We start from the raw sequence: 13,060 nt of genomic DNA on the forward strand, positions 1-13,060 counted from the left end.
CTCAGTTGGAGATGAAAAACTTATTGTGAACTAGAGTAAGGATCACTTTTGTTACGCATTAGCAAAGAATTTGAAGGCACTGTGCCCTGCCCTAGGGATCTGTGGAACTTTGGACTTGGGAGTCATGATTTACGGTGTCTGGCCAAATAAATTTCTGAGCAGCAAAGCATTCAAGATGTAGCCTTGCTGCTTTTAACAGCCTATGCTGTCATATATATGAGCAAACAAATGACCTGAAACTGGAACTTATATTTAAAGATGAAACAGAGCCTAACGGTTTACAAAATTTGCAGCCAAGCCATGCAATAGAAAAGAAAAGCCCATTTTCAGGGGAGGAATTCAAGCAGGCTGCAGAAATTTGCATAAGTAATGAGGATCCAAGTGATAATAGCCAAGACTATTGGGGAAAGGCCTTGAAGGCATTTCAAAGAACAAGCCCTGGCTTTAACCAGGACCCTGCTGCTCTGCATAGCCTCAAGACACTGCTTCTTGACCTGGCCACTCCAGCTCTAGCCATTGCTAAAAGGGGCCCAGGTACAGCTCAGGCCACTGCTTCAGAGGGTGCAAGCCAGAAGCCTTGGTGGCTTCCACATGGTGTTAAGCCTGTAGGTGCACAGAATTCAAGAGTTGAGGCTTGAGAGACTCCACCTAAATTTCAGAAGATGTATGGGAAAGCTTCAATGTACAGACAGAAGCCTGCTGCAGGGGTGGAGTCCTCATGGAGAACCTCTACAAGGAAAGTATAGAGGGGAAATGTGGGGTTTGTGCCCCCACACAGTGTCTCCACTGAGGGCACTACTTAGTGGAGCTTTGAGAAGACAGCCATCCTCCTCCAGACCCCTGAATGACAGAGCTACTAACAGCTTGCATCCTCACCCTGGAAAAGCCACTGACACTCAACACCAGCCTGTGAGAGCAGCCATGGGGGCTGAACCCTGCAAAGCCACAGGGGCAGAGCCAAAGCTTTGGGAGCTAAACCCTTGTACCAGTGTGTCCTGGATGTGGGACATGGAGTCAAAGGAGATTATTTTGGAGCTTTAATGTTTAATGACTGCTTTGCTGGGTTTCATACTTGCATGGGGACTGTAGCCCCTTTGTTTTGGCCAATTTCACCCTTTTTGAATTGGAGTATTTACCCAATACCTATACTCCATGGTATTTTTGAAGTAACTAACTTGTTTTTTGTTTTACAGGCTCATAGGCAGGAGGGACTAGCCTTGTCTTAGGTGGGACTTCGGAGTTGAGACATTTTAGTTAATGCTAGAATCAGTTAAGACTTTGGGGGACGGTTGGGAAGGGATGATTGTATTTTGCAATGTGAGAATAACATGAGATTTGCCGGGGTGGAATGATATCGTTTGGATCTGTGTCCCTGCTCAAATCTCATGTTTAATTGGAATCCCCGGTGTTGGAAGTGGGGCCTGGTGGGAGGTGATTGGATTATGGGGGGCAGATTTCCCCCTTGGTACTGTTCTTCTGATAGTGAGTTCTCATGAGATTTGATCATTTAAAAGTGTATAGCAGCACCCCCTCCACTTCTCCAGCCATGTAAGATGTGCGTGCTTCCCCTTTGCTTTCTGCCATGATTGTAAGTTTCCCAAGGCCTCCCAGAAGCAGAAGCCACTATGCTTATTGTACAGCCTGCAGAATCATGAGCCAATTAAACCTCTTTTCTTTACAAATCACCCAGTCTCAGGTGTTTCTTTAGAGTAATCAAGAACAGGCCAATACAGAACATTTCTATTATAGCTGAAAGTTCTACCGGACAGTGCTGTCTCAGACACCAGTATTATTGTCTTAATGCTGATGACACTTCATTGGAGGAGAACTTCTAGGGATATTTAAAAGACACAGTTAACAGTAAGGTAGATATAAACCCTCCAAGCAGCTCAATCAACACTTTTTGGAAACCACTTAGTGAATAATCCTGTCATCTATTTCCTTCTCTCTAGGGTAATCTAAGTTCTGAGGGTAAAATAGGGGCTCTAAGAATTTCCCTGGCATTTAGGGTATAGTTTCTGGGACATGTGACATCCTCTGTTCTTGTAGGCATTTGGATGTTGGTGCCATCCTTGCTGATGTCCTTGGACTAGCTGGGGTCTCTGACATGTATCTTCTAGCCTATTTGTTGATGGCATTGACATGTCATATAACTAAGAGACTCCATTCAGTCTGCTTGCCCTTTTAGTCACCTCTAACACTTTGCAGGGAACAAAAAAAGCTTCTGGATACTCCTGCAGACTACTCTGCGTTGAAGTTCCCCTCAGACCCTTCTAGCTGGTTACCTCCAAGCTAAAGTTACCCCACTCTCTAATTCCCTTCAAACTTCTATTTCCCACTCCGTCTCTTGGATTTAACTAGTATGGTGGTCTCTGCACCCATTCTCTAGGGCCCAGAAAGCTTTGAGCTCTAGTCGCCCATTCTTACATTTCTCCCTATCTGCTGCATGTCAAATGTTTATTTCCTTTAGGGAGACAAAACATCTCTCTTTTCTTCTTGTGTTCTTCATCCTTATACAGATGTCACAAACGCTGAAAGGTTCCAAACAGCAAATATTTTAGGCTTTGCAGGCCATATGGTCTCTGCTGCAACTACTCAGCCCACTGTACTAAGTGCAAAAGCAACTATAGGTAATAAATGGATATGGCTGTGCTTCGGTAAAACTTAATTACAGAAAAACTTTACCTTCAAAGATTGCAGTTTGCTGACCCCTGGTTTATATTAATAGTATAAAGTTGGGATCCAGGTTCTCTTTGCCCTTGGTATTTAGAAACAAGCTTTCAGAATTAAAAAAAAAGCTCCTGCCTATGAAAATCAGCTTAACCTGCTATAGATTTTTCAAGTCTACTGTTGGACTCAAACACCAAGAATTTTCTTCTTTCTTCTAGGCATATTAGTGGTGCCCTAAAGAAAGGGCGTGCAGAAAGTCTCCATGGGTGTTTGAATGGTAGCAGAAAGGATACAAATAAAAGAATCAGAAAATAGTTAAAATAATAGTATTTCTCAACTACATCTGCAAAACAGATTAGCAATTCTTATCCAGCTGTGATTGTGAGGATTAATGAAAATCAGTGTTTCAGAAACTGTGCCTCACACATTATCAGGCATATGACAAACATTCAATAAATGCCCACTCTTTCCATTCCTATACCTCTAGGATCAACACTGACGACGTTCAAGCAACAGCTAGAAGACCAACTCAGTCTCAGACTTATTGAGTTGAAAAGCATTTCTTTTTCCACTGTTATGAAAAAAAGCAGATTTTCCCCAAATAAAATTTTTCTTAATTATTTGCTTTTTCTTAAAGCCACATGACAGAAAGCCAGCGCCCAGATCCTAGGGGAAGGAGCCATTATGGGTCAGTTTTTAAAATGGGAGAAAAGTGTCCCCTGTAAGTAAGTACTACTTGTCCACTTTAGAGGAGAGGATACCAAACAGAGGATACCCACTTCCTCTGTATGACTTTTTTGGTTACAAGTAATAGAAATTTAACTCACATTAGGTTAGGTAAAGGGGGAATATATTAGTTTGGAGTATCTAAGGCTGAACAACTAAATTATGGCTGGTCAGGAATGCGGCTGGGCTTCAGAAACAACTGGAGCTGGGCATCTCTGTACTCTCTCCCTGTCCTTCCTTTCTGTAGCACTGGCCAGATCAGCTTCTTCCACCTAGGAGGGAAAATACCTGCTGACAGCTCCCAAGCCTCAATCCCTCCACCCTTGCCACTGGTAAGACAGATTCCGTTCACTTCCGTTTTAAAAATTCTAGGGAAGGGCTCTGATTGGCCCTGCTGTAGTCACGTATAAACCCAGCCAATGAGAGCAGGCTGAGGGGCGGAGTCATGACTGTTTTCACCCTATCCCTTTGGACCGGAGGCGGCAGGCACAGACAACAATCATCAAGTGTCCTTCGCCTCAGCACTTCCCCTGGGGCTGGTTCTGCACACCTCTGTCGTTTATCTAAGCACAGGCCTGGGACAGCAGTGCCTTTTTATGTTTGTTATGTATAAAGTTATTTGTTAACAGTGTTGACTCAAAGCTGACACATTTCTGTTCTCAGGCAAACTGCAGTTGAGGTTTAGGTTGCTGCCTTGGAAATCCTGGCTGTCCTCACAGAAGGGCATGTGAACCGCCAGCCTGGCTGTCTTTTTCGTTGGGTTGGCTCTGCGGTGGAGGCTGGCGGATGAGCAAGTGATGAGCCCGCCCTTGTTGGCCGTGCAGTTTGGCTCCTGTCACGCTCTTGGCCATTGAATCGGCCTAATGCAGCCCTCAGTAGCCAGCCTGGTGTTCCCTGGGGCTGAGGATCTAGTGTCAACAGGGCTCGATTTGATTCACATTAAAAATGGATATTAAGCCTTTTTACTAGGGGTCTTGTCAAGAAAAACAAATCTGCCTGCTATCAAAGACAAAGAAAATGCCCCTTACCATAACAGCAGTTAACTATGTTCACTGATATCAAAAAGACTGTCTGTCCCCATGCCTCGGAGGCAGTTTTGTCAAGGTCAATTCGGCTGATCTTTTTCAATGATAACCCAAAGAGGATTAAGTTAACATCTGACCTTTAAAGAGCTTTATCTCTGGGTAACCAAGCTAATTAAAAAATTAAAAGACTGCTTTTGAAAAATATTTAGACCAAATACTAAGGAAAACATCAACACACTGCTAATAGCAGCAGGAATATCCACAGAAAATCTCCAGTGGCAAACTAGCTTTTTTATTACACTGTTGAGCTTAACGTGGGGATTCTGGAATCAAACCAGTGCCTTCCAATCCTGGCTCTGCCACTTTCTAGTTTCTAGAAAGTGTTTCTAGAAACACTAGTTTCTAGTTCAATCTAGTTTCAAACTAGACTTGGGTAAGTGTCTTGCCTTCTCTGAACTCTGTTGTATTATTTGTAAAATAGAGATAATAATAGTAATTGTCTATAAGGTTATTGCAAGGATTAAATGAGATAGTACACGTAAAGCTTTTTCATTTAGGCTAACTATAAATATTACTGTGAACATTTTCAAGTTTAAGCATTTTTAAATTTTGCTTTACCAACTTGTCCCATCATGTTGACAGTTGAATGGAATCTCTTGACAAAGTGGCTAGTTCTCACTATACTCAGAATTCAGAGAAACCTCTAGGTTCTGAGATGGCTCAACTTTAGACCAAATGTTACTAGCATAGATATAACAGTGCTAGCACCTCAGCTGCTGCTGAACTTGATCATCTGCCCCATCACACATATGATAACTCAGTTTACTACTAAAGCCATGTTGAAGAAGTGGAATTGTGAGAATAGGGATCGTAATGTTGTGCAGATAAATTTCTGGCTTTTAAGTTCTATAAATACTTTCCAATTCAAGAAGATACTGTTCCTTGTCAATTGTTTTCTTCCAAAGCAACGTTCCTCACTCTGGCTTGCTTTTTATTTTTCTTCGTTTCTTTTCTTTCTTATCTCATTCTGTCACCTAGCCTGCAATACAGTGATGCAAAGCTCACTGCAGCTGCAGTCTCAAACTGCTGGGCTCAAGTGATCCTCCTGTCTCAGCCTCCCAAGTAGCTGGGAATACAGGTGCACCCCACCACACCTGGATAATTTAAACATTTTTTTAAAGACATGAGGTCTTGCTATGATCCCTAGGCTGGTCTTGAATGCCTGTCCTCAAGTATCCTCCTACCTTGGCCTCCTAAAATGCCGAGATTACAGGCATGAGCCACTGCATCCCCACCTGGCCTGGTTTTCATTTCATTGGCCTGTGTGGTGGTTGGAGTTCTCTCTTTTGCATGTTGACAAGTGTCATAAAGCCATAGGAGACTTTGTGATGGCCTGAAAATAAGATCATAGATTCTTCCTGGAAGAGAGTTTAGTTTACTTTCAAACTTCTCTAGCCTTTGCTACTCAAAGCCTGGTCCATAAACCAGAACTTTGACTTCACTTAGATGCTTCTTAAAATTGCAGAAGCTCTGTCACTCAGGCTGGAGTGCAGTAGCACAATCTCAGCTCGCTGCAACCTCTGCCTCCTCCCTCCAAATAATTCCACTGTCTCAGCCTCCTGAATAGCTGGGATTACAGGCATGTGCCACCATGCCCAGCTACTTTTTGTATTTTTAGAAGAGACGGGGTTTTGCCATGTTGGCCAGCCGGGTCTCAAACTCCTGACCTCAGATGATCTGCTTTCCTCGGCCTCCCAAAATGCTAGGATTATACTGTGAGCCACTGTACTGGCCACAATCTGCATTTTAACAAACTTCCCAGGTGGTACCAATGACATTAAAGTTGCAGAAGCACTGCTCACGAGCTGTGCCCTGGAATCACCTGGGGAGCTTGAAAAAAATGTTGATGCCCAGGTCCCACCCACAAAGAACCCCCAACCTACACACACTACTTAACTGACATCGCGATTTTTAAAATTTCTCCAGGTCATTGTAATGCACAAGGTGAAAACTTGTGCTCCAGAGACATTCTTTCCTCTTCATCCACTTATTACAATAGTTTTTCTCTTAAAATAAAAATCTCAAACTATAGTCAAGGTTCATTTCATGTCCATTTTATAGATAATGCCACACAATGTGAAGATTCACTCTGAATTTAAAAAATAACCTTTACAACTATCTTCTGAACCTTTGCCAAGGTCTCCACATCCCTCTTTTATTGTGAAGTCCAGAACTAGACACAGTCCTCCAGTACAGCCCTCAACAGCACTGAACATCAGCACAAAGGACATTTGTATCCTTCTGAATGAAAGGTACTGTTATAAATACAGTCAGAACATTTGAAGGGGTGGGGGTTGGCTTTGATGGCCAAGCAAAAGATTTTCTCATGCCTACACTCAGCCTGGGAGTGAATGGGCCAGTTACATAAGGAGAAAATCCTCCTTCCTAGTATTGAGCTTTCCTAATAGGAGGTCTAAATTTGCCATTATTTAACTAAATAATTAATAAGCTTTCTTGAATCTGTAATTCACGGATGAGTAAACAGATAAACTCACCTGTACCAAACTTACAGAGGGAGTTTAACTGATTTAATAAATTTAGCTCATGTCATGAGCATGAAAGTCATCTGAACCTTGAGCCTCAAAAACCAGTGACCTCCAAACTTGACTACTCAGCTGGGTTGCTTACTAAACATATATAGATGTCTGAGCAAGGGTATCTGTGGCTTTTTAAAAAAACTAGATCAGTTCTTCTCAAACTTTAATGGGGGAGGTGGTGTGGGGATGGCAGGTCCTGTTAATAATTTACAAAAAAAATCTAAAAATTTAGATTCCCATCAATAAGTCTGAGCAAGACCTGAGATTTCTGCATTCCTAATGATCTCTAAAGTGATACAGTGCCGCTACTTCATGGACCACACTTTTAGTGGCAAGGTCCTAGACAATTCTGATAATCAGCAGGTTTTGGAACCAGAACTTGAGGCATCGTAAACGTTGCCTGAAATATGAAAAAGCTAATCTCCATCTCAATGTTTATCAGCAGCTCAGGGTGCATCAGTGAGAGTGTTACACAGATGAATACAAAATGTGAGTGGGCAAATTTAATTTCAAACGGTAGAAGAAACCTTATTGAGAATGTTTAATTATGTTCATGCTCTGCTAATACAAGAATAGAGTGGACTCTTAAGTTCCTTTATTTCTCTAGTGATCTATTCTTTAGAGTTGACCAGCAAACACAAAGGCGGGAGGAACCATTACTTTAAATTCATATTATTTTAGCTGATGTATCTGGAGCACGGTGATAAATTAATCATGACGTCTGGTCTGATTCACAATCATATTCTAGCCCAATTTACACTTCGAATTTGCAGAACTGAAATGCGATGCATTAAAATGGTGCACACACCACGGATTTTTCTCCTCACTGCACCCATGAAGGGAGGCGCTCTCTCCGCCTTTTCCTGTAAGCTCCTGCCCGGGGCCCAAATCCACAGTGGACGGGCCATCCAGCTCAGACAGGGCCCAGGCCATAGTGAGGAGGCAGAATTTGGCGCTCAAGACTCAGACATGGCCTTATGGGCGAAGCCTGCCTGCGAGGAGTAGGAGTCGTTAAAAAATATCCTCCTGGCTTAACGACCAAGACGGGTTTATTCTCAAGGAAGGGGGAGCGGCGTGGTGGTGTTACTAAACATAACAGATGGCAGCTGTCTGCAGCTATATAGGGCGCTCTGACAAATCCCTCTGGATGGCCACGCGGCGCTGGGCTGCGGGCCGTGGGTGCACCGCGCGCCCGGCTCGGAGGGTGCCACCAGCGAGAGCACCCCAGGGAGCTGAGCCGCCTTCGCCCGCAAACCCGGGCCCACGCGGGCTCAGGGCACCAGGCGGGGCGCACCGAGGTGCAGAGGTGCAGCTCCCTGGTCTGAGGCTTCGCTAAGGTGGGGGTCGAGGCCTCTCCGCGGGTCGCTCTCTCCACCCTGCCGCCCTGCCCTGCAGCTGGGAGTTCCCCCAGGGAGCTGTGAATTCACTAGACCAGCATTCACCCAGGGCCTGCGGGGGCTGTGAAAGGATGGGAGGACTCAGTTCCCTCAACCCACTTTTACAGAGCCCAGGTGGGGCTGGTGAGACACCCGACACGCACACACTGCACCGTGATACTGAACCATGCCTGTGCGTGCATTTTGTGTGAAATGGATCTTCACCATGATTTCCACGTGGTGCACCTTTTTTCCAAACCCCGGATTTAAACACAGTTATGAGTTCAATGACGTTTTTCTATGATTTGGAGATTGATTCAGATGGGTGAAATCTTACTAAGTTAGTAATCTTATAAAAATCTTATATGTTGCTTTTAGAGAGACATTTAAAACATATGTCTATTGAAAATAATAAAATTCAGTGAAATTGGACAGGACAGTGGTAGTGGCAGTTGGGGAAGCTTCCTGGAAGACAGGGCAGAAAGAGAGTTAGCTTGACAGTTTGGGCTTGGGATGGGCAAAAAAGAGGGGACTGAGAGTTCTGGGGACTGATTAACAGTATATTACTGTGATTTTCAAGCTGCAAATTTCTTTATAAAGGTAAGGCTGGACAGACTAGTGGGACCTGTCCAAGGAGAGGGAACATAGGAGACGTCTGCACTTTTGGGGCTATGGTCTCTGAAATGGGCTCTCACCTAGGGGTGTGGTGCATTTCATGTGTTTGGCTCTCTCTACAGCAGTGTTGCAGAGTACATGGAAAAGCCTCCTCTCCCCACCCCTCAACATCTCCTCAACCCCTTTCTCAAGGAATGTCAGGGACTGAGGCTTCCTCATTTTCTACTCAATCACCTTGCAATGCTTTTCACTGAAGGTGAGAAAAGTTGAGGTTCATTCATTCATTTAACAAATGTTTAAGAGCCTTCTATGTGCTAAGCCCACGTGCTTGGACCCTGAACAAAACAGGTAAGAATCACTGCCCACATGCAGCTTGCAAGAAGAATTCTTCCTTTTGACTTAACAAGAATTCTGACACATTGAGGGTCCTCCATACATGTGAAGCTATCATTGTGATTATTCGGTAATTTCAAAAAAAAAAGGCATAGCTGATGGAGAAACCCTTATGTTTGAAATAATAGAATAAGGTTTTAATTCCTTTTTATGAATTTATCTGGTGGAGGGTGTGTTGGCCACATGTGAACCTTTCCCCAGTAACGTGGGTCTGTGTAAAGTAGGAGTCTGACTGTGAGGCATTAAGAAACGTGGACTTCCTGTCTCCATTCCGGGGAACCTTTAGGTCAGATAGAAAATGCAGGGCCTCTGGTACTCAACTTCCCTGGGACCACATTCTGTTAACCCTACCACCTTTTAAATTCTCCTTCACCCTCATCATGTCCTCACTTCCCTCCTTACACAGCTTCAATACTGTGGCCAGGTTTCAGAATTATTCCCTTGTCTTTGCCACAGGATCCAAGAGCTATGTTTCAATGATTTCCAAAACCTCAAAGTCATTGTATATCCACCTTAGATAAGCCAGAAGAAACTAACCTGCCTCTCAAATTTATTTGCTTTTTGTACACAGCAATAGTAATTCACTATGGTATGCTGGGTAAGTATTTCATCAATTACTTATTAAGTAATTGGGTAAGTATTTCACCAATTACTTATTATTTTTTTCTTTTTCTTTTTTTTTTCTTGAGATGGAACCTCACTCTGTTGCCCGGCTGTAGTGCAATGTCATGATCACTGGAACCTCCACCTCCTAGGCTCAAGTGATTTTCCTGCCTCCACCTCCTGAGCAGCTGGGATTATAGGAACCTGCCACCACACCCACCTAATTTTTGTATTTTTAGTAGAGATTTCACCATGCTGGCCAGCTGGTCTGGAACTCCTGACCTCAAGTGATCCACCCCCTCTTAGCCTCCCAAAGTGCTGGGATTACAGGCATAAACCACCACACCCTACTATATTAAGGAGTATTTGGAAGTTGATACAAGAATGCCACATAAGGCCACAATGAATAGTAGGTGTAATTGACTGTTCTGTCTCTCACACAGACATACAAACTCACACATTCATACTCATGCTTAAGTCTACTAACTATTATAAATTCATGTGTACCCATTCTATAAACATGCATTTTTACATTCTCTTTTAAGACATCTGGTGCCTATATAGGATCCTGGTTTTTAAAAATCTCCCACACTATTTTAATAGTGTATGGTTATGGGTATGTTTACATTCCTCAAGATGATTTGAGGTAGTAAGTACATGGATGAACTTTAAAACTTTTAAATAGTTATGCATATATGTTAGAGTATATTTGAAAAAATACATAGTTTAGCAGACTATCATTTCACAGAAATTAGGATGCAAGCAAGTTTTTAAAAATGAGTTAATAAAAAGATGAAATCACATTGTACTCAGATACAAGAGAAAATAACACAAGGGATAACAATAATAAATAAAATTAATAATAAAAATTAAAATATCTTGAATGGTAAGAAATGACCACAGTTTAAGTTGCAGATTCATCTATGATTCAGGGGGACCAAAAAAGGCAACCACAGTTGGCCCTGGAGAAAGGCTCCTTCTCAAAGTATGCTCCAGTCTGCCTTTGCCAAACATTCCATTAGTGCTCACTAGCAGACATATCAAAACAGGTACCAATGGCTTCAAAAATTATTTTTCTATAACTTGGGAAAATTCTATCACACAATTTTTATCAATGGGACACTCACTGTTCACTCTTTGGACATCTGTGTCTAATGTGATCATGACTTTAGATCTTCAGAGCTCACAAACATTAGAAATATGCCAGAAATCTTCTAGTCACAGCAAAGCTGTTTTCTTTTTAGAAAATCACACAGAATTGAAAACCCTGTCTCAAAAGCTTCATACAAGTCATGAGCTATTTATCATTTTCCTTTAATATTCTACCATTCTACTTCAAGAATTCCATTTAACAACTTCAAAATTGAAAGTGAATTTATTTATATTTTTTACGAATAAACAATCGTATAGACCCAGTGTTTCTCCACAGGGTTACTATTGGCATTGGCACAATGTCTAGCATCGCTGGTTGGTGGGTGCTAAATGCCAGTGGCAACCTCCTCCAAGTCTTTAGGATTAAAATATGCTGAATGGTAAGAAGTGACAGCCAACATTGCTCCCTAACCTGTGCGTGTACACACACACACACACACTCCACCTGCCCTCAGTGGGGCAGACTACCCTCTTGAGAACCCAAACTGTCTCATACTGAAAAGGAACCTGAGACCCAGGGAGGAGAAAGGCGGCAGGGATTTGCCCAGGACCTACACCAAAGAAAAAAGAGCGCTCAGACCATGTCAGATGTGGGGGGAGGGGGGCTTATTGAAAGTTTACATGGTGTAGGGTGGCAGGCATGCGGTGAGGAGACCCAGAAAACCATTTCAGGGATCTCCCAGCCAGGCCTAATGGAGAAGCGGAAAACTCTATCACTGTTCTAGATTCAACAGCAGATGTGAGGTCTCAGGGGCAGCCTTGGGGACTTGGCTGCTTTGTCACCTGTACTGGAGACTCACAGGCCCTGGAGATTCCGCCTGCTGACTGCATCACCCTCTGCCTTGTTTTTTACTGCTTTGCCTCCCCTCGAACTGTTTCCTTATTGCCTCTGTCCCTACTCCTTTCTTTCTGATTGTTTTACATTCACAGTTTCCTCAAGAAAATACAAACAGAAATATTAAATATCACCATACACAGAATCCCTTTGGAACAGAGGGGTTTTTTTGGCCACGCTGCCCCAGAAGCCACTGGTACCATCCAAGGCTACTTTGGGTTAGAGCCAACAGCTTATTTTCTCCAGCAGAGGGCAGCATCGCTCATTGGCATCTTGAGGTTTACTACTCAATGTGGGCTTTGAAGCCAGATTGCCTGGGTTTGAAAGCTAGCTCCATATAAGGCCCCTGTGTAACTTCAGCTGCCTATGCCTCAGTTTCTCATTTGAAAATTGATACATTAACAATAAAGTAGACTTCGAAAGATGTGTGTTTATATATGCTGGCAAGGGGAGGAAGTTTAAATGAGAAGGCATTACAAATAGTTCAAAATATAATGACATTCTTCATACAAGTAGGAAAAAAATAATTTTGTGGTTCTTAAAATTTATGTAGAACCAGGGTACTGGCATAAAAAACAGACACATAGAACAATGGAACAGAAAAGAGAACTCAGATACAAGTCCATGCATTTATAGACAGCTCATTTCAGAATTACCATATGATTGAACAATTCCATTAGTGGGTATATATCCAAAAGAAAAAAGCCAGGGGCTGGTGTGGTGGCTAACACCTGTAATCCCAGCACTTTGGGAGGCTGAGGTGGGCAGATCACTTGAGTCCAAGAGTTCATGACCAGCCTGGGCAACGTACCAAAACCCCATCTCCACAAAAAATCAAAAAATTAGTCAGGCATAGTGGCATCCACCTATATATAGTCCCAGCTACTTGGGAGGCTGTGGTGAGAGGCTCGCTTGAGCCCAGGAGGTGGGGCATCAGTGAGCTGAGATCATGCCACTAAACTCCAGCCTGGGTGACAGAGCGACACTCTGTCTCAAAAAATGTATAAGAAGAAAGAAAAGAAAGAAAGAAAAAGGAAGAAAGAGAAAGAGAAAGAAAAAGAGAAGGAA

General features: G+C 42.9%; 1 long non-coding RNA gene across 1 annotated transcript; it reads left to right on the top strand.

Moving 5' to 3' along the window:
• The first annotated feature begins 3,649 nt into the window (after positions 1–3,649).
• LOC119472056 lies at positions 3,650–4,361 on the top strand. Its single transcript, XR_005201165.1, has 2 exons — positions 3,650–3,728; positions 4,060–4,361. It is a non-coding gene; the product is annotated as an uncharacterized LOC119472056 (long non-coding RNA).
• Positions 4,362–13,060: the final 8,699 nt, after the last annotated feature.

The sequence above is a fragment of the Cebus imitator genome, unplaced genomic scaffold (assembly GCF_001604975.1).
Source record: "Cebus imitator isolate Cc_AM_T3 unplaced genomic scaffold, Cebus_imitator-1.0 Scaffold83, whole genome shotgun sequence".
Lineage (NCBI taxonomy): Eukaryota > Metazoa > Chordata > Mammalia > Primates > Cebidae > Cebus > Cebus imitator.